The following is a 12961-nucleotide window of genomic DNA, read 5'->3' on the forward strand; positions in this document are numbered from 1 at the left end:
AGCTCTTTCTAAATAAATTGTCCTCTTTTTACACAAAAATTGACATAAAAAGGTACGTTCCAGTTTAAAATTGTCATAGCAGGTTTAATTTTAAACAGGATACCTAATTGTGTGTGCCAAGAAGAAAGAGATGCTGAAATATGCCTGAGGGTGACATGGTTCTCTGCCCTTTGAAGTGATATTCCAAGTTATTGGGTGTGTGGCAGATTCAGCCCCAAGATAGCCCCCAGCTCACTGATGGCGTATAATTAAATGCTAATTGGCATGTGTGTTTAACATCCTGGCTCCCCACCAACGCCAGAGCACAAGTGAATAAACAGGAATATCTGCCTTCCAACCTTTAGGAGCCGGTGTATCACGATGATTCCCCAACTGAGCATCAGCGAGTCAGTACAAAACATTTAGAACAGGTTAAGTTTGCAGTTAGATCAGAACTCAAGTGCTTTACCAAATCAGTCACAAAGATGCTGCCTCATGTTCGTTGGTGCTTTGCGACATGTAGTCCTGCATTAAAAATGGACAATTTAAAACTACAAGTTCCAGAAAGCTAGAAAAGAAGGTTTTTGCATTTCAAGTAACAGTGGGCAAAGCACGACGCTACGCTCGTAGTTTGCGATGTTTGCACAACTTCGCACTACACGAACTGCATGTAGCACAGTGCAAACATGCGTAGCGTAGCGTAGTGCAGCGATCATTTTTTGCTTGCTTGCGGTCCTCAAAGTTAACACCTTCAATGCTACAGCAATTCTCCCTTGGTGCTGCACTCCCTTAAATCCCATTGTTCATCACTCAGCTAGTCATGAGCACACGAGCTGTGTACAGCATGACGAGCTGAGCTCGTCATGAGCATGGAAGGGGTTAAGGTGGCGTCCGCGAGCAAGCAAAATGACATTTTCGCCAGACTTTTTCCTTGTTCGCGATCAGCAACATCAAGTTGTCGATTGCGAGCATGGAAAATAAACCTCCCGGCGAGATTCTCAATGCGGGGAGGTCAGGTTTCTCATTTGAGTGTTCGTGCATGCTCGCGACCGCTCGCAATGAGAAACTACCAGTCCGCGTTGAGAAAGCTGTCGCTCGAGTAAAAATCTACTCGAGCAGCAGAAAAGTACAGCTCGCACTGTGCAAGATGGAGTTTTCAATTATTGCACAGTGCCGGATGCTTGTCCGAACTGTGCAATCATTGAAAACGAAATCTTGCACAGTGCAAACTTGTTACTACGCAGTTCATGTAGTGCTACGGATAGCTTGCGTAGTGCAAAGTGCGCTTTGCATAGCTATGCGTAGCGCTACTTCGCAAACTACTCCCACCCCTTATTTCAAGCTTACATAGGTAGCTTTGAGACATGTTGTATTCAGGATATGGGCTTATGTACACATGAGATGTATGAAACTCCTCTGGTATGATATAAACTTCCTCCCCCCGCCCCGAGATTCCCACCACCCAGATATTTTCCAAGTCCCTATAGCTAGCTACTGCTAGCTTGCTACATGGATTTGGAACAACGCCATCTATGTAAAGAGAAGTTGCTGCCTACTACCTAGAGAACAAAGAAGAGAGTGCAAAAGATCTGAAGCGAATAAAAACCTTTTTTGTTTTTATTGCACAGTTGTTGCACAATGAGCTTCCAAACGAGGAACAAATCATCTAAAAATGAAGACACCATTTCCATAATAAACATTGGCAGACACCTCTTCTGGGATTTAAACATGTAATGACACAGCTAGTATTCCAAGCCACTGCTTCTACTTGCTTGAAAGTGGTGGCTACAATATTATCTGTGTGAAGACACAACTGTCGCTTGCTATCTAGATAACAAAGGAAAATAATCTTAAGTAAGAACCTAGTAGCGCGTGTGCCGCGGGCTGCCGAGCCTCATGACAAAAAACAAATACATTGGCAAAGACAAATTTGTTTAAAAAAAACAAAACTAAAAAAGCCTGCTCAGTGGGTGCAGGCACTACCTAGGTGAGACCTAAAAATGAGTGACCAAAAGGCAACAGAAGCAATACAGCTTACAGTGAGTTAAGACATGGTAAAATCATTTAACAGTCGTACAGACTCAGTGCTTAATTTGAGCCGGTGGTTGCAGGGGGTGGGCACTGTCACTTATTTTTGGCAGCCGGGACTTATTTTCTATCATCTGTCAGAACATTTTGTTCATTGTCAGACAATGACCAAGTGAGAGAGAGAGACACACACAAAAGGGAAAATGAAAGTGGAAATGAAAGATAGTAAAGCAGTGGCAAAGGGAGAAAACAAGGATGCTGAACATTCAAGGGTGAGGTACAGAGACAGCATGAAAGAGGTATGGGGTGAAATAAAAACTAGGCAGCCTTGAAATTAGTCATTCTAAGCAATCTGTAGCTCTGCCACTGCAGCCTAGGCTCCTAAAAAAATTGTGAACCAGGACGAATTACACACTTTGCGCTACCACCCACTCTCCTTCCTTTGCGTAATTCTTGTGTGACTATAAAACACTTTTGCAGACGTAAAAACAAATTCTAACAGGAATCTCTCTCTGTATTCCCCACAGGCCCAAATAAAGTCAATGTCATGCATAAACATACACTTAAGTAGAGTAATATAAAAGGTAACACGAAACAGCCAGTATATGCACTTCGGTTTTATGGTGGTAATTTTCGGGGGCAGTGGAGTGAGCTAGAGTTGATGGGTCAGTGAGGGTTTTATTTTACCAGCACCGACCGTTAGCAAGCACAGATAGCCGGTGTACAGTGCGCGGAAGTCAATAGTGTAAGGAGGAAGTCAGCAGAATAAGGCGATTGTTTTGTTAGGGAAGGGAAGCCAAAACAAGCCGGTATGTGTGAAAAGACATGTATGTGACAAAATCAGAAATAAAGGGATTTGTGTACAACCATGTGAGCAAGGAATGCAATCAATCAATCAATCAGTGAACTTGTAAAGCGCACTACTTACCCGTGAGGGTCTCAAGGCGCTGAGGGGAGGGGGTGCCGCTACTGCTCGAAGAGCCAGGTCTTGAGGAGCTTTCTGAAGGTGAGCAGGTCTTGGGTCTGCCGCAGATGGGTGGGGAGGGTGTTCCGGGTGGAAGGAGAAGGATCTGCCGCCGGAGGTTGTTCGCTGGATGCGCGGGACGGAGGCGAAGGCGAGGCTGGCGGAGCGGAGCTGGCGGGCGGGGGTGTAGAAGTTGAGTCTTTTGTTCAGGTAAATGTAAATGTAATGTGTTTGTATTTATATAGTGCACTTCTACCAAGAGGTCTCGTAGCGCTCTATTCATACCGCTGTGGAACCCATCCTGGCTTTCCTGTGTAATGTCCACTCCTGGGCACCCCCAAGGTGAAGCCAGGCATCCAAGCCCTGCTGGGGCCGTTGTGGATATTAAGCAAGCTATTGCCCAGAGTCACAGAGTGGGACCCATGATTAGACTAGGCACAGAGGCGAGAATTGTCAGGTCCGGGGAAATTGAGTCCAAGAACCGCCGAGGTGGGAATTGAACGCTGGTCCCGGGCCAGACCTCCGCATCAGGGTCTGCCGCTCTAACCATTGAGCTTCGCATCAGAGGAAAATCTATCTTTGAATGCATCGTAAAAGACGCTTTCGCGTCTCTGAACTATGTTACACGAACTATTAATATGCCGTGAACAAACCTGAGGTCCCAGAAGAAGGGCTACTGAGCCCGAAATGCATTGGACCCAAAGATATGGCTATTGATTGAACAATGATCATTCTTAAGATGAACTACTTTGTTAAAAATATGAACTTATGAATAAAATAAGACTACTTTTTGAAAAAAAGACTTTCATAAATTTGTGATCGACATTTAGCTGGCTTGGACTATTCCAGCAAAACAGAGTGGAGCGCCAGGGGATGTTTCCAATTTTAGTTGGAATCACATGTTGATTGCTCTAACCATTGAACCAGGCTGGTCCGGTGTTGTGGAGTGCTTTGTGTGCCTGGGTGAGGAGTTTGAAGGTGATCCTCTTGTTGACGGGGAGCCAGTGCAGGTCTCTTAGGTGGGAGGTGATGTGGCTGCAGCGGGGGACGTTGAGGATCAGTTGGGCGGAGGCGTTTTGGATGCGTTGTAGTCGTTGCAGGTGTTTGGCCGGGATACCTGCGTAGAGTGTGTTGCCGTAGTCTTGCCTGCTGCTGAAGAGGGCTTGGATCACCGTCCTTCTGGTTTCGGTCGGCATCCACTTGTAGATCCTGCGAAGCATGCGGAGGGTGATGTAGCAGGAGGAGGAGATGACGTTGACCTGCTTTGACATGGAGAGAGAAGAGTCGAGGATGAATCCTAGGTTGCGTGCGTGGTCCGTGGGTGTTGGAGCTGCTCCCAGTGTGGTCGGCCACCAGGAGTCATCCCAGGTGGAGGGGGTGGGGCCGAGGATGAGGACTTACGTTTTGTCCGAGTTCAGCTTCAGGCGGCTGCTCCTCATCCACTCGACGACGGCCTTCATTCCTTCGTGGAGGTTGGTTTTGGCGGTGTGTGGGTCCTTTGTGAGGGAGATGATGAGCTGGATGGCGTAGGAGATGATGTTCAAGTTGTGCTGGCGGGCAACTTGTGCAAGGGGGGCCATGTAGACGTTGAACAGGGTCGGGCTGAGGGATGAGCCCTGGGGTACGCCGCAGATGATGTCAGTGGCTTCGGATCGGAATGGTGGGAGGCGGACTCTCTGGGTTCTGCCGGAGAGGAAGAACGTGGTCCAGTCCAGGGCCTTCTTCTGGATTGGGGCTTCTTGGAGGCGTGTTCTTAGTGTGCGGTGGCAGACTGTGTCGAAGGTGGCTGACAGGTTCAGGAGGATGAGGGCTGATGTTTCGTAGTTGTCTAGTTGACACCTGATGTCGTCTGTGGCTGCGATGAGGGCTGTCTCGGTGCTGTGGTTTCGTCTGAATCCGGACTGGGATGGGTCTAGGATGTTGTTGTCCTCGAGATGGCGGGTCAGCTGCATGTTGGCAATTTTCTCGATGACCTTCGTCGGGGAGGGGAGCAGGGAGATGGGCCAGAAGTTCTTGAGATCTTTGGGGTCCGCCTTGGGCTTCTTGAGGAGGGCGTTGATTTCGGCGTGCTATCAGCTTTTTCGGGAAAGTCGCTGTGTTGAAGGAGACGTTGATGACCTTCCGTAGTTGGGGTGCGATGGTTGCGTCAGCTTTGTTGAAGACGTGGTGTGGGCAGGGGTCTGTCGGGGATCCTGAGTGGATGGAGTTCATGAACTTGCGAGTTTCATCGTCGTTGACGTAGGTCCAGGAGGCCAGCTGGTTGGTGCCGGTGGCGTTCGTGGTGGGGTCTGTTGCGGTCAGGGTGGGTGAGGTGTTGAAGTTGTCGTGGATGTCAGCGATCTTGCGATGGAAGAAGGTGGCCAGTGAGTCGCACAGATCTTGCACAGATCTTGCATACAAACAATTACAACAACAACAACACACAACATCAAATACAAATTATGATCACGACTGCAGCCAAACCGTGCCTCATACCGCCTAGGGCATCAAACCAACGCTGACCTCAGTACTCAGTGGAAGTTCGTACCTCATCCACCTGCCCAATAAATATAAAAATGCCTGCCTGTACTGGTGCCAGGCTTGTTCCTTATTGAAATGAAGTGTCACCGGCCGCAGGCCCTCATAATTTCTTTTAGCCTTGCCTTAGCTGATGTAATAGTAATGTAGTTGTCAGCGCAGTTGGCAAGTGCTACAGTTGACTCCCAGTTCAATGCACATGTGTGCATTGTTCAGTAGAGACCCAGCTGTTCTCACAATGCACACAACAATTTTACACTGCCAAAGTGAGCCACACGAGGGATTCGGAAGTCACATACAAACATTTACTGCAAGCTTAAGACTCTCAAGCACAGACTTCAGGCTACGGCAACATTTTCAAATCTCCACAGTCCTGTGAGGTTACCAATTTTAGCATTTTGCACTTGCCGCTTGCTGAAGCATGAAAGCGGCACCTGTGTAAATAAAAGTTAGTCGCAATGTAAAGAAGGACCCTATCCCGAGCCACTCACATCCGGCCCGGCCCTGATGAGGGTGGGAGGGAATATGGAAGCAGAAAATAGACAGAAAAGCCATTGGAAGCGGGGAAAATTGCAGCTGCCGCAACCTTGTCATTGAAAGCTGCACCCATTTAAATAAAAGTTTGGTGCACGGCAAACATGGTGAAACCTTGTTACAATGGTGGCACTCACGCTTTAGATTTAAACATGTCAAACTAAAGCGCTGTGCCGCAATTCCTTCAAAAGTAAAGCTGTAAAAAAAAAAGTCTTTTTTTCTGTTTCTTTACTTTTGAAGCAATCGCGGCACCCGCGCTTAAGCTGTAGAGGTTTAAAGCTAAAGCGTGGGTGCTCCATTGTAAACAAAGTAAAAAAATAAAGAGAAAGAAAGGAATGCTTACGGGGGAGCAGGTCGTGCCGTGATTATTGCTTTGTAATAGCGCTGCTGGGTGAAGCATGCGGTTGTACCTCCACAAGGAACAGTTTGAGGATAGTAGCGCCTGCTGGGATGTGAAGAGAATATGCTTGCTTAGTGCTGATGGCTTATGGAAAGGAGCCAGTAAAGTATGCACGCTTTAATCCGGAGACATCTCGCAGTTGCATGGTGCTTTAAAGTGAAAGTGTTGTCCTCCCCATGACCCCGTGAGTGCCGTGCCTGGCCGGAGTAGTAAACAAAGTAATAAAACACGTCTCCACTGAAAAGAAAGTTAGTCACGACAGCCGTAAACCAGGCGATCGTGTCCGTAGGCGCCGTTCGAAAAGCAGACAGGGCGGTAACCAAAAACCCTGGCTAAGAATCGGAAGCCAGGGTTTTACATAAATTATAACGCTAGCCAGTGAAAACCATGGGCGGGGCTTAAAGTCCTTTTCAGAAATGTAATCTATCCCAATATCTCTCGCAGGCAAGGAGCGCATGCACGCTCCAATGCCAGGTGAGACCTAAAAACGTCGTAAGGTGCTCGATGCAAAGTACTCAGTGCACATGTGAAACCGGGAGCCCATCGGCTCTTAAAAGTCACAACAGTAATAGTAAACATCGTGAAGTGCTCAATGCAGAGTAATCTATAAATGTGAAACCAGGAGCCCGTCTGCTCTCGATTTTTGAAAAATCACACCAGTCAGGTTTGTAGTGTACCTGTAAAGAGGCATCCTACATTTCGAGTAGGTCCTTGAAAGAAATAAGGAACCCAGTAATGCGTCCATGTTAAATACCGTGTAATGGCAGGCTCACGAACAGAAGGTAATGAAGTTCAAAAACTGACTAAGTTAAAGAAAAGTAGGTTAATCGCCATGCGCGGCCGCCATCTATAACTGTGTGAATGAATCAGATCTGAAAATTCTAACGAGTGCACTCCAATAACCATAGGTAAATGAGCGTGCTGAAGACAATAAACGTATGTGAAAACAAAGTGTGAATTATTGAGCAAATATGGACAAGATAATACAAATGACTGTAACAAATAAACCATGCTGGCAGAGATGTTAATAAACAGAGCAGGACAACAATGGAAAAAAACATGTATGTTAAAGAAAACAACAATATTCCTTCTGATCATTAAGACTGTTCGGATGTTACGTGTCCAAAAGTCTAATCCAAAGGATTTCTCTTTGCAAGAGTAGTCTGGTGACATTCAAACCTTTGTGCAAATACCGCTGCTGTGCGGCGGAATTTGAAACGTGCGCAGTTGAGACGGCCCCCGGCCGTCTGACCGTCCGATGCACATGCCCACCGTGACTTAGGACGGCCGGGAGGCGTCCGACGCATCGAAGAGGTTACTCTGCATTGAGCACTTCACGATGTTTACTTTTACCGTCGTGGCTTTTTAAGACCCGACGGGCTCGGCGGTTTCACATGTGCGTTGAGTACTTTGCATCGAGCACTTCACTACATTTTAGTATTGAGCCCCTCACTACGTTTATTTTACAGTCATGGACACTCAGCACTGAGCACTTTAATGTTTCGGACTTGCTCAACCTTGAGAATATATAATGCTCTACTTTATTGGCTTGTTAAATCAAGCCATAGTGCTTGGTTTATATAACACATATTTCACAGTAACAGTGTTTCAGTAGTATGTATATTTTCACGTTTACATCATCACGCACGTTTGGTATCCATCACGTTGCACTATATTATACACTCGACCACAACATGGAATGCAGGGATGTTTTTTTTTTTTACCATGTTGGAAATGTATTATTAGATACATTTTTACCAGGGTTGGTAACCCAGCTTCTTTTTGAGCTACATTTCACAGACATTGCTGCACAGGTCCCATGATGAAGGGCTACACCACCCCGAAATGCATTGCGTTTGATTCCCTAGGACTCCAGGATTCATGTACTACATGTTTGCTGCATGGAACTGATTCCCAAGTTCATTTGTCTACAAAAAGAATTCCAGAGGATTATGAAATAAATCCTTACTGATGAAAACATCAACACCCACTTTACGTTTGAATTTATTTAAGTGATTACTCCATTCATTTGGATATACAAGCTGTGCATCAAGGGGACGTCTCCCCAGGGGGTGGACACGTTTCCTTATTTGACTTTACATGCTCGTGGACCAGAGAGCGATACCCTTCATTGCATGCAAAACTTGGTTACTATGTGAAAGTGAATTAATCAGGAGTTCAAGTAACATTATTTTCGTTCAATTATTTAACATCTGTTATCCCAGCCCATACTATATCCAGTGCCTAATTGGAGCTGGTGGGTGCCGGTGGGAGCCACAGCACTTATTTTTGGGGAGTGGCATATATTTTTCCGCAGCACCTATTTACATAGCGAAAGAGAGGGAAAACCCACAGATCGGAAAGATGGACGAAAAGAAAGACGGCAAAATTTTCACAAAGGGTGAGAGCAGCAACCTGCAAGAGTGAGATAAAGAGGCAGGGTGTGTCTGGTAGTGGATTAAAGGGACCTGCATGGATGTCATTTGGGGATTTTCTTGCCTTCTGTTCCCTGATTGCACTCGTTTTTCTTGCCCTCTGCTTCCCTGACTGTGCCCATTCTCTTGCCTTCTGCTCCCCTGATTGTACTCGTTTTTCTTGCCTTCTGCTCCCCCGAATGTGCCCGTTCTCTTGCCTTCTGTGCCCCTGATTGTTCTCGTTTTCTTGCCTTCTGCCCCCTGATTGTGCTTGTTTTCTTGCCTTCTGCTCACCTGATTGCACTCGTTTTTCTTGCCTTATGCTCCCCTGATTGTACTCGTTTTCGTGTCTTTTGCCTTCTGCTCCCCTGATTGCACTCGTTTTTCTTGCCTTCTGCTCCCCTGATTGCACTCGTTTTTCTTGCCTTCTGCTCCCCTGATTGTACTCATTTTTTCTTGCCTCTGCCCCCGATTGTGCCCGTTTTCTTGCCTCTGCCCCCCTGATTGTGCCGTTTTATTTCTTGCCTCTGCCCCCCTAATTGTGCTCGTTCTCTTGCCTTCTGTTCCGCCTCGCTGCCCCTGATTGTGCCCTCGCCGCACCCACTGCTGCGTCCCCTACGGCCCTACGGCCCCGCCCCCCCCACTGCCCATTCGCTGCCCCTGCCTCCCACCTCACAGCTGCTCCTCCCTCCCACCTCTCCATATAGGCCGGCCGCTGCACGGTGAGGAGAGCGACCCTTGACCTTGCTGGTAGGTCGCTCCCCCACCACACAGCTCCGCCTGTGTGTCCTGACCCTGTCCCAGCTGCCGCTGCTGTAGAAGTTTAGGGCCTCCTCCACCCGCAGGCTACCACCTGCGCCTCATCCCTGGTGGCCAGTGGTAGGCCTTAGGTTTGTATCACTGTCGCTGTCTATCTGTCTTCCCTGTACTGCCCATACTGTCTTCTGGTGTCTGTGACCGCTGTTGTCTGTCTACCCCCTGTGCCTACATTCTTATCTGTGCCCGTTTTCTTGCCTTCTGCTTCCCTGATTGCACTCGTTTTTTTTGCCCTCTGCTCCCCTGATTGTGCCCGACCCCAGGTCTCTCCCCCCTCGCTGCAGCTCAGCTCCACCAGAGCCTTGCACCCTCGGTCTCTGCTGCCCATTCCTGGGCGCTGTCTTTCCTCGCCCCGTGCCCCTGATCGCCATTCCCGCCGCTACTGCCCCTGCAGCGCCGCCCCCCCACGCCCATTCGTTAACCCCTGCCTCCTGCCTCCCGCCTCCCAACTGCTCCTCCCTCCCACCTCCCCTTAAAATGATGGCAGCTGCACGACCGCGCCGCTGGCACGCCGAAGTTGCGCCTAAGGCAAGCCCGTCTGCGCCCGTCCGCACCTGGACCGCGCCCAGCGCCAGAACCCCTGGACCCCGCGAACGCCACGACACCAGACTCCACTATGACGCCAGCAGCCTCCACGCACTCAACGCCGGCCCAAACCACACCTGCTTCCAGGCCACCCCCAAACGGACCCACGGACCCTTCTCCTGCCGCACCTGCAGCTTCACCTGCGACAGAACCACCAAACCTCTGAGGACTGGACCCAACCACCTCCACTGCATACTCATCAACACCCGCTCCACACGCAAACACGCCGTCAAGCTCTGGGATCTGCTTGACACCTCCGCCTCAGACGTTGCCTTCCTGACCGAAACCTGGTGGAACGACTCCTCGGCGCCCGACATAGCCATAGCCATCCCAGACGGCTACAAGATCACCTGCAGGGATCGTGCCAACAGAACCGGCGGAGGAATAGCCATCGTCCACAAGTCCACCCTCAAGGTTGCCACCCACGCAGACTACACCCTCAACACTGCCGAACACCTACAATTCCGGATCCACACCGACCCGAACACTACCCTCAGAGGAACACTCATCTAAAGACCCCCCCGGACCCTGGGCTCAGTTCAGCGACTCCATCGCCGACCTCGCCACAACCCATGCACTCACCTCCACGGACTACACCCACCTCGAGAACAACAACGACGCTAACTCCGCCACCCTGATTGACAACCTAGCCAACCTCGGCCTCAGACAACTCGTCACAGCACCCACCCATGCCGCCGGCCACACTATGGACCCCGTCTTCTCCACAAGAACCCACGTCGCCTCCGACCACACCACCGAACTCCACTGGACCGACCACCACTGAATCCATTTCACCTTCAAGAAACCATCCACGCACCACCGCACCCAAAAGCTGCCTCGCCGCTGCTGGTGCAAAGTCACCGAAGACCAGCTGATCACCACCCTCGCCCAGAAACCCCCCACCGACCCCACCAACCCAGACACCACAGCCCGCAACCTCAGACACTGGATTGACAACTGCACCAACACCCTCGCCCCACTCAAGAAACCCTCCAACAGCCACGCCAGCAAGAGAGACACCTGGTTCACCGACGAACTCCAGACCTCCAAACGCGCAGCCGGAAACTGGGGAAAATATGGCTCCACGAACGCACACCGGACAACCAAGAAGCCCACAAGGACGCCACCGGCAGACATCACCACCTCATCAGACTAGCCAAGAAATCCTCCTTCAAAGACCGCCTGGATAACAACGCACACGCCAGCAAAGAGGTTTTCAGCATCGTAAAGGAACTCTCCATCCCCAGTGCCAACACGAACAACATCCCGCCCTCGCAAGAACTGTGCGACTCACTAGCCATCTTCTTCCATCGCAAGATCGCTGACATCCACGGCAGCTTCTACACCACGACCACCCCGACTACGCCAGACTCCACCTCCCCTGTGAACACCACCAGCGCCATCCTGCCTAATCTCCTGGTCCAACGTCAACGACGACGAGACACGCAAGGTCATGAACTCCATCCACTTAGGGTCTCCGTCAGACCCATGCCCATACCATGTATTCAACAAAGCAGACGCAGCCATCGCACCCCAACTACGGAAGGTCATCAACATCTTCGAAGAAGCGATATTCCCGGAAAGCTGGAAGCACGCCGAAATCAACGCCCTCCTCAAGAAGCCCAAGGCGGACCACAAGGACCTTAAGAACTTCCGGCCCTTCTCCCTGCTCCCGTTCCCGGCAAAGGTCATCGAAAAAATTGTCAACAAGCAACTGGCCCACCACCTGGAAGACAACAACATCCTGGACCCATTCCAATCTGGTTTCAGACGAAACCACAGCACCGAGACATCCCTCATCGCCGCCACAGATGACATCAGGCACCAACTAGACAATGGTGAAACATCAGCCCTAATCCTCCTGGACCTGTCGGCCGCCTTCGACACGGTCTGCTATCGCACTCTAAAGACACGCCTCCTAGAAGCCGGAATTCAAGAGAAGGCCCTTGACTGGACCACGTCCTTCCTCTCGGGCAGAACCCAGAGCGTCCGCCTCCCACCCTTCCAATCCAAAGCCACCGACATCATCTGCGGCGTCTCCTGGGGCTCATCCCTCTGCCTGACTCTGTTCAACATCTACATGACTCCCCTCGCTCAAGTGGCCCGCCATCACGACCTCAAAATCATCTCCTACGCCGACTACACCCAGCTCATCCTCTCCCTCACCAAGGACCCACACACTGCCAAAACCAACCTTCACGAGGGAATGAAGGCCATCGCCGACTGGATGAGGAGCAGACATCTGAAGCTGAACTCGGACAAGACGGAGTTCCTCATCCTCGGACCCACCCCCTCAGCCTTGGACGACTCCTGGTGGCCAACCACACTGGGAACAGCACCAACACCCACCGACCATGCACGCAACCTAGGAGTCATCCTCGACTCCTCCCTCACCATGTCTAAGCAGGTCAACGCCGTCTCCTCCTCCTGCTACAACACCCTCCGCATGCTCCGCAGGATCTACAAGTCCATCCCAACCGAAACAAGAAAAACGGTTACACAGGTCCTCGTCAGCAGCAGACTGGACTACGGCAACGCACTCTACGCAGGAATCCCAGCCAAACACCTACGACGACTACAACGCATCCAAAACGCCTCTGTCTGACTGATTGTCAATGTTCCCCGCCGCAGCCACATCACCCCCCACCTAAGAGACCTACACTGGCTCCCCGTCGACAAGAGGATCACCTTCAAGCTCCTCACCCACGCACACAAAGCACTCCA

This window comes from Lissotriton helveticus, chromosome 5_1, assembly GCF_964261635.1.
Source record: "Lissotriton helveticus chromosome 5_1, aLisHel1.1, whole genome shotgun sequence".
Classification (NCBI taxonomy): domain Eukaryota; kingdom Metazoa; phylum Chordata; class Amphibia; order Caudata; family Salamandridae; genus Lissotriton; species Lissotriton helveticus.